We start from the raw sequence: 10691 nt of genomic DNA, 5'->3' as shown, positions 1-10691 counted from the left end.
GAGGCAGGACTCGGAGCCCAGAGACACAGACTCGCCCTGGCCCGAAGAGCCCGCTTTGAGCATCAAAACACGGCACTTGGGCTTTAATTCAGGGCCGGCAAAACGCAGCACTTCCGTTTCTCTTTGTGAGCCCAAACACACAGGCCTCGCTCTCTTCCTCAAGCCCTGAAAACAGGATTTAGTCACTGTTTCTGAGTCCCAACTCTGGCCATAGGAGCCTGCGCTCAGGACTCTGTAGATCGAGAAATGCTGCTAGCAAGGATTTTCTTGCTATTTTCTGAGACTTTTCTCTCTCACAGAAGAGGTAGCAGAATTATGTAAACAACCAAGCCACCTGCAACCTTGAAAAGTCTTCTTTATGGTACAGTAGAAAAATATTTTGACAATGGATGTTTTAGGATTTTAGCCAATCACCCCCAAGGGGAGGCTGATCCTTTGTCCAATTAGATTGTGAAGAAAGAAGTCTATAAAAGAGTTTGTAAAATAATTAATCAATCTTGCTGCACAATTCCTGCCTGCTGGATCTTCTCTCCTCCTCCTCCTCCCTACGGCTGCGGGACACAGTGATATACCCTAGGGCCTCGGCCTGCGCTAATAGGACTCCACAATGCAGGATTCAGTCTCTGCTTTTAAGCTCTGCGCCTGCTTTTGAGCCCCCGAAACGCAGCACTGGGTCTCTTTTTGTGAGCCCAAAACCGCTCCTGTCCCTCGGGTTCGGAGCCCCCCCAGAAGTGCCCGGGGCCATGGCTGGACCCCAGCTGGGCACCAGCAGCCGCTCCCTCACCCCCCGTGGGATGGGGAAGAGACCAGAGACAAAATTCCAGCTCAGAACAGTTTAAGAATGGAAACCAAATACAATCATTTGAGATTAATGACAACACATAGTGAGAGCAACAAGAGCAGTGGTAACACTAATGAACAGGAGAGGGAGAAAAACTCCTCCACACCCGCCCTGTTACGATCCGGTTTAAACCCAGAAAAGCAAAGCAAGCTAAGTCTCTGTGCATAAACCAGAAAGAACTTAGAAGGTTCAAAATATCCCCAGAAACGAGATTAAAACCAAACGAGGCTAGATGTTGTTGCCAAAAAAATGGATGTATTTTATTTAATAGTAGAGAGGCAAAGAGAAGGGAAGAGAGAGAAAGAAATAGAAAACAGAAGGGTGCGTGGGGGAACAGGGAGAGGGGTTGGATGGAAGCCCATCACCCATCTGAGGGTGCCAACGACGTCTCGTTGCTCCCCTCCATCCGGTCTGCCGGTGGTGAGGGTCCCCCGTGGGCGCCGTGGCCACGCCGCCACATGCTGCCACAGCCGAAGGGTGCAGAATTCCGTGGGTTAATGCACACTTTGGGCCAGGCGGGAACGCCCACGTGCCTCTCTTGCAGGGGCCGGCTTGACACTGTCCCTTGCAACACTGAGGGTCTGTGGCATCATCTCTGGTGCTCTGCTGCAGGGTCTGGGGGCCCCTGTGCTGGGCCATGTCACCCCTTCTGCTGTGGATGAGCTTCCTCCCCCCGGTGAGGACCCCGCAGCTGGGCTCTGCACAGTGGAGGATGGGCAGTCACTGCGTCTGTGACCACCGGCTTTTCCAAGGTACCCAAAGCCTCTCCTCCCTCCAGCCCTTGGTGCGAGCCCGGGCAGCTGATAGCCCTGGGGCCGTGCTCCTCATCTTGGAGGTGTTAAGCCTGAGCTCCATGAATATCCCCAGCCCTGAGTTGTTACTTGATCTTATCTTCATCAGCGAGCAGTGTCAGGCCTCAGGGCCCCATTCAGGGTGTGGGAGTCTTCTGCAGCTTTTGTAGTACAGTTTCAAAAGTCTTTTAAGAAAATGTTTAAGTCATAAAACATAGTATTTCAGTCTTTGAAACCCCTCCCTTTAACGTTATAAATCCAAAATCTAATCCAGAGCACCAGAATCTCCCACTGTGGGGGATTTCCATATTCCTGTTGCTTTCTCTGTGTTCTGTCCTGGGGATTTGTGGACTGAGGGAGGCACTGGCTGCTCCTCTGGCCAAGGGGAAGGCTCCCGTGCTACTCCCATGAAGAGAACACCTGGAATTACTGTCCTGAGAGCCCAGTCCGGTCTTTCCAGTGACTGGGGGGCACCCAGAGGGTCTTTACATGAAATGAAAATGAGACCCCGGCCCAATGCACTGACAGCAGGATTGGACACTCCTGGCCAAGGTGACCAGTCTGTGGGAGTCGGACCGGTGACGATCCAGGGGGGATCTTAAGTTGGATACTTGCAGATTTCATCGTGCAGAAGCTCCAATTCTTTTGGCACCTCTTGTTTAAATGTCTCCCCACTGGAAGAGGTCAATTAATCTTTGTAATGACCTGACTGCCAGAGGCAGGGAAAAACAATCAGCGTTCCCTGAACGCCTCCATCACTTCCATGTACACCTGCAAGGAGTGGCCGATGGGCAGGAGCCTGCCCAGAACAGGCTCAGAGATGGGGCTTTCAACACAAACCATTCCACCATTCCATGATCTCTGCCTGTATTAATGTTGCACTGTTCCCTCTCAAATTTAAATTCCCAAATTTAGATGATTTATTCAAGGAATCATTTTAAAATTATTCAGGAATAAAAAGGGAAGCATCAAACATATAAGAATCATTCCTACACCCACCAAACCATTCTTAACTGGATGCTTATTCCCTCATCTCTGTCTTTGTTTTGCTTTCCTGGAAAACCTTGTGATCCCAGAGTCTCTCAGAGCAATGTACTGGCATTACTGGAAGGTTTGCTCTGTCAGAGAGCCTGGGGGGTTTACAGCACTTGTTCCTCTGCATCTTTACCCTTTCATCAGCTTTCCCCTGGAACAGTGCTGTGGGAGAAGCTTGGAATTACCAGAAATGGATCAGGTTCACATTTTTTCCCCACCAGTTTTCAACTGTTTTGAAATTCCTAGAATTACCCTCAAATGTGCCCAGGAACACTGCTGTGAAAGGATCAATGAGAAGAACAGCCTGAAAGCAGAAAACCACCTCCAGCAGCAGCCGGAATGATCCCATTTCTGTTCTTACCTGGTCCTGCCAGAGCTCCCAACAGCCATTCCCATTCCAAAACAAGAGCTATGGAAGACATTCCTGCTGTCCGTGAGGGTGAGGTGGCAAGTTCTGTGTTGGTCTTTGCTGTGGAACCAGACAACAAACAGAGTGTAAATGATCTTGGTGTGGTCCCTTCCAAGCCAAACCACCCCGTGATTCCATGCGTGGATCAGCACCTGTCCCAGCTCCACTCCAGAAACCTCCTCCCACTAACCCAGCACTTTCCTTTTGCTGCTCAACATCAGGGATTTGCTGCCGAGTGCCCCGGGCAGGGGACGCCTCAGCCTTCCCTGGGACCGCAGCATTCCCTGGGACCGCAGCATTCCCTGCGCTGCCTCAGCACTCCCTGCGCTGCTGTTCCACGCCGATCCCGTGGTCCAGCGCCTGTGCGGGCTGCAGTGCCGGGCTCTCCCCACAAGGCGGCAGCACCGGGAGCGAGCAGCCCCGGCCGGTCCCGCTGGCTCGGGGCAGCTGCGCCTTGAACCCGCCCTGAGCCGGCGGGGCCGTGAACACAGCGGGCACAAACCCCACCGGTGCCCTTTATTTCACCCTCAGAGGCACAGGATCGCAGCATTTCCTGGGCTGGAAGGGACCCGCAGGGAGCATCGAGTCCAAATCCTGGCCCTGCACCCCAAGAATCCCACCCTGTGCCCGAGAGCCTTGTCCAGACCCAAACTCTTCCCCCAAGATCTTGAAAACACAGCGGGGCTGGGAGAAGGATGACCATGGAGGATTTTTTTACATAGATCTCCTTGTACGATCGTTATATAATATTATTAGATAGTCCAGGAACCCATCCCTGTGCCTGGACACCCATCCCTGGGCCGGGGCAGCCATCCCTGGGCCGGGACACCCATCCCTGGGCCGCAATACCGATCCCCCGCGGCCCCCACCGTCCGCTCGGGGCTGTCCCCGTTCCCCGCTCACCTCCGAGCCCGGAGCACCCGCGCCGGTGCCCCCGGCCCGGCCGCGCTGCTCCCCGGGCTCCCCGCCATTGCCGCTCCTGGTGAAGAAGGGCGGAAGTCACCGGGACCGCACCAATGTGGCGATTGCGTCAGTGGCTATTCGACCTTCTCAAGATGGCGGCCGGAAGGACCCCGCTCCGTCTATTTGGCTGCCTGAATTCTCCCGCCTGCCCCCGGCGCCGCTGACCCCACAGGCGGTGTCCGCATAGCGGGAAACGCCTCAGAAAATTGCGTGCAAGCGCTGGGCTGGCGTCGGCGTCGCGTTCAGGCAGCCGAATAGACGCACCTTGGGGAGGGGGAAGGGGGGGGCTTCCCTACTGCCATATTGAGAAGGTCAGAAAACAGTGCACACGACCGCCATCTTTAGTGTGGCTGCGACGAAACTTCCGCCCTTCGCCGCCATCTTGGATGCTGGCAGAAGCCACTTCCGGTCGAGCCGCCATCTTTAGTGTGGTACACTTAAGGGCTCCCGCCGCTCCTCACAAGGGCGTCTATTTGGCTGCCTGAATCCGGCCCGGACTCCGACACCGATCTCGCGCTTTCCGCGCGATTTTCCGCGGTGCTTCCCGGCGCGAGGACATGGCTGGTGGGGTCAGCGGCGCCAGAGGCGGGCGACTGCTCCGCGACCGGCGGCAGGCATCGGCAGGGACACCTCTCAAAGGGGCCTAGTGCGTCCGCCATCTTGAGTGTGGCGGAAGTGGCACCAGCCCTCGTCAAGGTCCTGGCAGGTCCTAATAAAGCGTCACTTATGCCATCCTGAAAGCGCCCAACTGCGCCTTCCTTTCCGAGCCGCCCCCTTGAGAGCGGCACGCGGGCGGCTCGATTCCGACCGCGCCCGCCCGGTGCTCCCCGCCCGGGTTGCGCTGCGACCGCGCCTCTGCTGCCCGGCAAAACCGGCCCCGCCGGGCCGCCCCCCGCCCTGTCATTCCTCGCGGTCGCCGCCCCGCACGGCGCCCACTCCTCTTCACCGCTCTGGCCCCGCTCACGCACGGCCGTGTCCCTTGGCGCTCCGAACCGCCCTTCGCCCCTCCCCTCCGCTGACAGACCCAGCCCCGCTCGCTCCCGCTCCTTGCCCTTGCCACGCTCGGCAGCCACCGAGGCCGCCGCCCTCTCGCCTCAGCCGGCACCAGGCGGCAGCAGCGCCGCCCAGCTCAGCCCGGGGCAGGGACAGAGCAGAGGGAAAAGCCGGCTCTGGGCGCTCTGCAGCTCCTGCAGCCCGAGCGTCTCGGCTCCTGGGGCCAGGCACTTGCTTCTTTCCTTCATTGAGAAAAACGCCGGCTCGTTATTTTCAAAACCTGCTGATCTCTATTCCCAGCTTCTTATATTGCTGTATATGTTAGGGTAGATAGAGAGGCTGTATTTGAAAATTAATCTATACATAAATTAGTATGAGGCATCAATATACCTAAAAGTGAAAAACGAGGGTTTTAGTATTCTATACACTCCCCTCCCTGTGAATTTTCTGGCAGTTTTGGGTCCCTCTGGGGGAGGGCACCCAGCATGACCCCCCTCACTCCCATTCTCATCTCGTTCCTCAGCTGCACGTGGATTTGTGCCTCCTCTGAGGATCTGGAAAGGAATTTGGGAACCTCCTTCCCTTTCTGTGGTTTCCAGCTTTTTCTCTGAGGCGGCCCAAAAGGCAAACAGGAGAAAAAAAACCCCCAGAAGTGCACAAAATCCCAGCCCCTCCCAAGATGCAGCTCCTCACACCAAACCTTGGGAGAATCCCTGGTGCTTCCAACACCGCTGCAATCCCACCTGGAGCTGAGCTTACAGGGTGTCTAATCCACATGCAAGCCTGGATAGCCCAAAGCCTGCAAGAAAAGAGGAGGCAAAGTGAAGGGGAGAGGGGAAAAAACGGAGTTTTGGGTTTTCCCCGTGTTTGCAAAAGGATTGAAGGGCAGGATGGAGAGGTTTTGTGGAAAAGAAGTACCAAAGGCTGCTTCATTGTCAGCAATTAGCGCTGCTCAGGTTGAATCCAAGAGGACAAATGCACCAGGATCAAACAGGAGCGGCCGACAGGATGGGTTATGACACAGATCTGTGAAGCTGGAGCCTTCTTTCTTCTCCCGGGCTCTCCCAGAAATTCTCCATGGCCGGACGTGCTCCCGCTCTCCCCGCTGGGGAGGATGGACTTGGATAGCCCGGCTGACTGGTGAGCCTAAAACAAGAAAGTGATGCAGTGATCCAAGTGTTTTTCCTGAGGAAATTACATCTAATACTGGAATACCAAGTTACAAAATACAACAGCAATCCAGTTTTACAATACCAGAGTATCTAGTTTCAAAGTACCAGAGGACCAAGTTCCAAAATACCAAAGAAATTCAGTTTCAAAATACTAGAAAATCAAGTTGCAAAAAAATCAAAACAGCCCCGTTTCAGAATACCAAATTGCAAAATCCCAGTTTTCAGACGTCTTATGTGGGCAGAGATGCAATACTGTCAGCATGGGATCTGTGCTACCAAAATGGGTATTTTCTCCTTAGGGGCAGCACCTAAGGAGGCAGGGCAGCACATGGGCTCTCGGGGGGAAACGTTCAACTTTCCCCTTTCACCTCGTCAGTCCTAACCCAGTGCCCCCAGAAAAAAGGAGGTTTACCAGGAGAAAAGGGCTTTAAACAAAAGGACAATCTTCCTTCTTCATTACTGTGTTTAAATTGAGGGGGAATCCCCTTCCTCTGCAATTTTAAGGGTACTAATTGAAGAAAACCCTGCCTTTTCCATGCTCTTAGGGGTATTGCTTGACAGGGAATCCCTAGTTTCCATTATTTTCTAGTTTAAATGGAAGCAGATAACTTTGACAATGCTATGTTATGGGTTTGAATTGAGCAGAACTCCCCCATTTTCATCATCCTAAGGTTTAAAGGAAGGGTAAAGCCCTATTGGCCCTCCTTTCTGAGGGTTTAAATTGAGGGGAAAATCACATATTCTCTGACTCCTGCTGGGATGAAAACATTGAAAAAGAGAAAAAAATATTTATCAGGCACTTCCATGGTGTGAGCTCAGGATTCCCCACTCTTGCACAGGGGGAATGTTCACCAGGCAAAGGATAAGAGGAAGAGCCTCAAATTGTCCAAAATCCCAGTAAAAATATTTTGTCCTATGGAAACTATGCCAGAGCTGGTCACATTTCAGGCCCTTTGTACCCACATTTCCTGATGTGCATCTCACTGGGGCTCTGTTCCCACTGCTCCAGGGACCCAACACAAACCTTACAGCACCACACAAACACAGCCCAAGAAGCTGCTGCCAGCCCTCCAAACCTCAGTACCTGCAACAGGCACCTCTGTGCTGATCTGAGCCTGCTTGGCCCCAAAACAAGGTGGTCAGTTTATCCTTGAAAAGATTGAGAACAGCATTCTTGTCTCTCAAAAAGACCCACAGTTTCGCAACTACAATCTCCACACCTCCACACTGAGACTTTATTCCCTTAAGTGTCCAAGGACATAGGCAGCAGCAAGGAAGGTGATGAAGCGAGTCAAGTTTAACCCGAGAGAGCTCTCAGCTCCTTGTGAAAGCTCAGACAAGCAGTAGAGAAAGAATTAATGCTCCCATAACTGGCATCTAACAGCCACAGGGCAAGTGAAAAGTTGGTTTTAGAGAATGAAGGAAATACAGAAAAAGCACTAAGTAATAAAAGGTGAGAAAAATCCATCACTCCAACAGGTAAAGGAAGGTAAACCACTTGAAGAAGCAGAGGTAGATGGAGGGGAAAAAACCTCACAATTTAGAGTGTCCATGACACCCAGAGCTAAAACAAGCCCAGGGGATCTGGAAAGAGCTAAGCACATGTGCTCCAAAAACCAGCAGAAATGAAGTGAGATCCCTGAAGGGAACAAAAGAAAGAGGCAGGCTGAAGAAAACAAAAAAGTGCCTCCCCACTTTTCATTCCCTGCCCACAAAGCACTTTGGGATTTTTAATCTTGTCTCTTGTACTATGTGGTAGAAATCCAAAAATATAGGTCAGGAGAAGCATGGTTTATTGGGAACTATCCTGCATAGCAGACAAGATGTATCCTCATGCAAATGATTCCATGCAGCACTCACATCTTTAATCGCTTCTTTTCCTCCTGCTGGGGAAGCAGAGCTGCTTTATTTACTCTAAGCAATATTTTCTCCCTTCTCCTTGGCAAAAAACAAGCTCCCATCTTGGCAATGCTCCCCAAACTACCTAATGCTCATCACCCCCCATGCTAAGGAGAGTGGAGCAGGTTAATTTATCACTTATTATCATGATTAACTTGCCCAGCTGCCGGGTTCAAGAGCCCCAGAGTGCCTCAGGTTATACAGGATCACAGAAGGAAAAGCTCTGTTGAATGAAGCTGCTGCCACACTGGCCCTCTTTGCCTGTCAAACACATTCAGCTGCTCTTGCACTGCCCTGTGAAAATCCCCCATAAAATACAAGTGAAAAGCCCTCAGCACCTGTGATAAAGCACAGCTGGGTTCTGCTCAGGGCATTTCAAACTACCTGAGGTATTTGTGACCTCCCCTTGCCAAGGCAACACCTCAGGAAAACCAAAAGTTTCTTTTCATGGACTCACAGGATGTGTTGGGTTGGAAGGGACCTTAAAGCTCATCTTGTTCCAACTCTCACCACACTCAGGACATATTCCACTAGACCACTTTGCTCCAAGCCCCATCCAACCTGGCCTTGAACACTGCCAAGGCTGCGACAATCACAGCTTCTCTAGAACCTGTTTTGCTCCTCCCAGATCTAAAATCATACCAAACTTACCAGCCTCAGAGGTAGATTTCTATTAAATGTCTACATTTTTCTAGGAAAGGAATCCAGCAAACATTGTTTGCATCTGACTTTGCAAAATGAACATCAGCTGCCGCCCACTTTTCTTATTTTTCCCCATTTGGTGGAACATTTTCATTCTGTTGTTGTTTGGAGCAGTATTTTAATATACCTGGCTGAGGCTGCTTAAAATAGCACAGCAAGATACCGGCCTGTGAGGGGTGGAAAACTGAGCTCTTGCACATCTGGTGTTTCTATTGTTGGAAGTCTTAAATCCCACCTCTCTGGTGGGACAAAATAGGTGTCACTAATCCAATTTCTAAAGTATCATGCATCACGCTGATGCTATTTTAAGACTAAAAAACAACAACAAAAAAGCCAATTTAAACAAACCTCTGCTCCTTTCCATTTTCTCTGTTCCACAATTTATGACAGAAGACGGGAGAGAAAGATTGTTTTGGGAACAATGTTTTCAGGACTCTAAAAATAATATAAAAACTGCTCTGCCACACTCTCAGCTGTTACAGCCCCAAAAAGCACTGGCTCTCTTTGCTCACTGAGCCACAACTGTGGTGGGATTTCTACCCCGGGTACCAACCTAGTGACCACACCGTGGGACAGTCATTTCTTGGTTTTCTCCTGGGAATAGCTACAGCACTTCTGTGTTGCAAGGCAAACTTGAGCCTCTTTTAATGAAATTGGACATGTGAAATGAGGTACACAAAGCCAAAGGCCAGCTGAACCTGTGATCTCTGAATGGGTCTTCACATTCTTCCCAGGAAGATGAACGGGAATCACTCTTTTGCCAGGGAAGCTGCATCAGCTGGGAATTTGCTTTAGAAAATGTGCTTTCTGCTCCTCTCAGAGCCAAAATTCCTACACATTTCTTCTAAGTCCTTCTTAGATAAGGACCATGTTTAACTAAGTGACAGTGAAGCAAAATGACAATCCAGGAATAAATTTTCCTGTACACATTATCCTTCATCCACGTGGGTGGTTTCTCTCTGGCACACAGGGGTGAGGAAGGAACCCAAATGCATCACTGTACATAAAGTCACACGTGCTGAGGGGTGAACAAATCTCAGAGATACTGGAAACCTCCTCTGAAGACCCAATTCAGGGAAAGCCTGAGCTGCTTTGTGTTTCTGGGGGTGAAGAAGTTCAGGATCTTCCACAGATGCTCCGAGGCAGTAGGATTGTGCCTGAATCTCGCTCTGGAAATGCCAGTGGCTCAGCTGAGAGCTGTGGCGATGATTTACATTGCATTGAGAAGGGCCACAGTCCTGCAAGGGTCTTTCATCAGGAGCAAAGAGCGGCCTGGAGTGTGGGGAATGCTGGATCTGTACCACGGAGTGCTCATCCTTCACCTCAATGTGGAGCTACCCCCAAAGCCGCCATGTATCCCTTTTTCTATTGCCCCTGGTGTGGATCTTTCGGAGCAGCTGTTCCATGTGGCTTTGTATGGTGGTCCTGTGGGAAGCAGCCGTTCGCCTGCTGTGATATCCTCACAACTACTGTGAACTCCTCATTCCTTTTGGTTTGATTTGGGGTTTTTTATCTGTTTGTTTGATTGGTTTGTGTGGGTTTGTTTGTTTGGGTTTTTGTCTTTTTTGGTTGGAGTTTTTTGTTTGCTTTTTTCTAAATGTCTGGTGAAGCTGGCACAGCCAAACTCAAGAAAATGGAAACCAGGTTTGACTTTCCAGAAATTCCTTTGGACTGGGTTTAGCTGCATCCCCCAGGCTCAGGATCCTCAAGATATTTGCAGGTTTTGCTCTGCGCCATCAGCCTGCTCAGATTCTGCTCGGTGTTTCACAAATGGAGAAGACAATGGATGCTGTGCCAAGCTTCCTTTCAAACAGCCAAACCTGGGTCAGCATGACAGAAAAGAAGAAGAAAAAAAGAAAATATTCATCAGTTAGAACAGAGCCAGT

The 10691-nt window shown here is 51.0% G+C and overlaps 1 long non-coding RNA gene across 5 annotated transcripts; it reads right to left on the bottom strand.

Annotated features, from left to right (window-relative positions):
* Positions 1 to 818: 818 nt before the first annotated feature.
* Positions 819 to 10372, bottom strand: LOC121660520. 5 transcript variants are annotated; one of them, XR_006014698.1, is made up of 4 exons: positions 9359 to 10368; positions 5733 to 6178; positions 3029 to 3136; positions 819 to 1539 (listed from the first exon to the last, which is right to left on the bottom strand). It is a non-coding gene; the product is annotated as an uncharacterized LOC121660520 (long non-coding RNA). The 5 variants fall into 5 exon arrangements; XR_006014702.1 differs by having other exon boundaries at positions 5951 to 6178; positions 9359 to 9477; XR_006014700.1 differs by lacking the exon at positions 819 to 1539 and adding an exon at positions 1809 to 2306 and having other exon boundaries at positions 9359 to 10371.
* Positions 10373 to 10691: the final 319 nt, after the last annotated feature.

Source organism: Corvus kubaryi, unplaced genomic scaffold, assembly GCF_017639235.1.
Source record: "Corvus kubaryi isolate FWS band 111438036 unplaced genomic scaffold, C.kubaryi_AGA036_p1.0 36382, whole genome shotgun sequence".
Lineage (NCBI taxonomy): Eukaryota > Metazoa > Chordata > Aves > Passeriformes > Corvidae > Corvus > Corvus kubaryi.
This window is presented reverse-complemented; position numbering and strand designations above follow the sequence as displayed.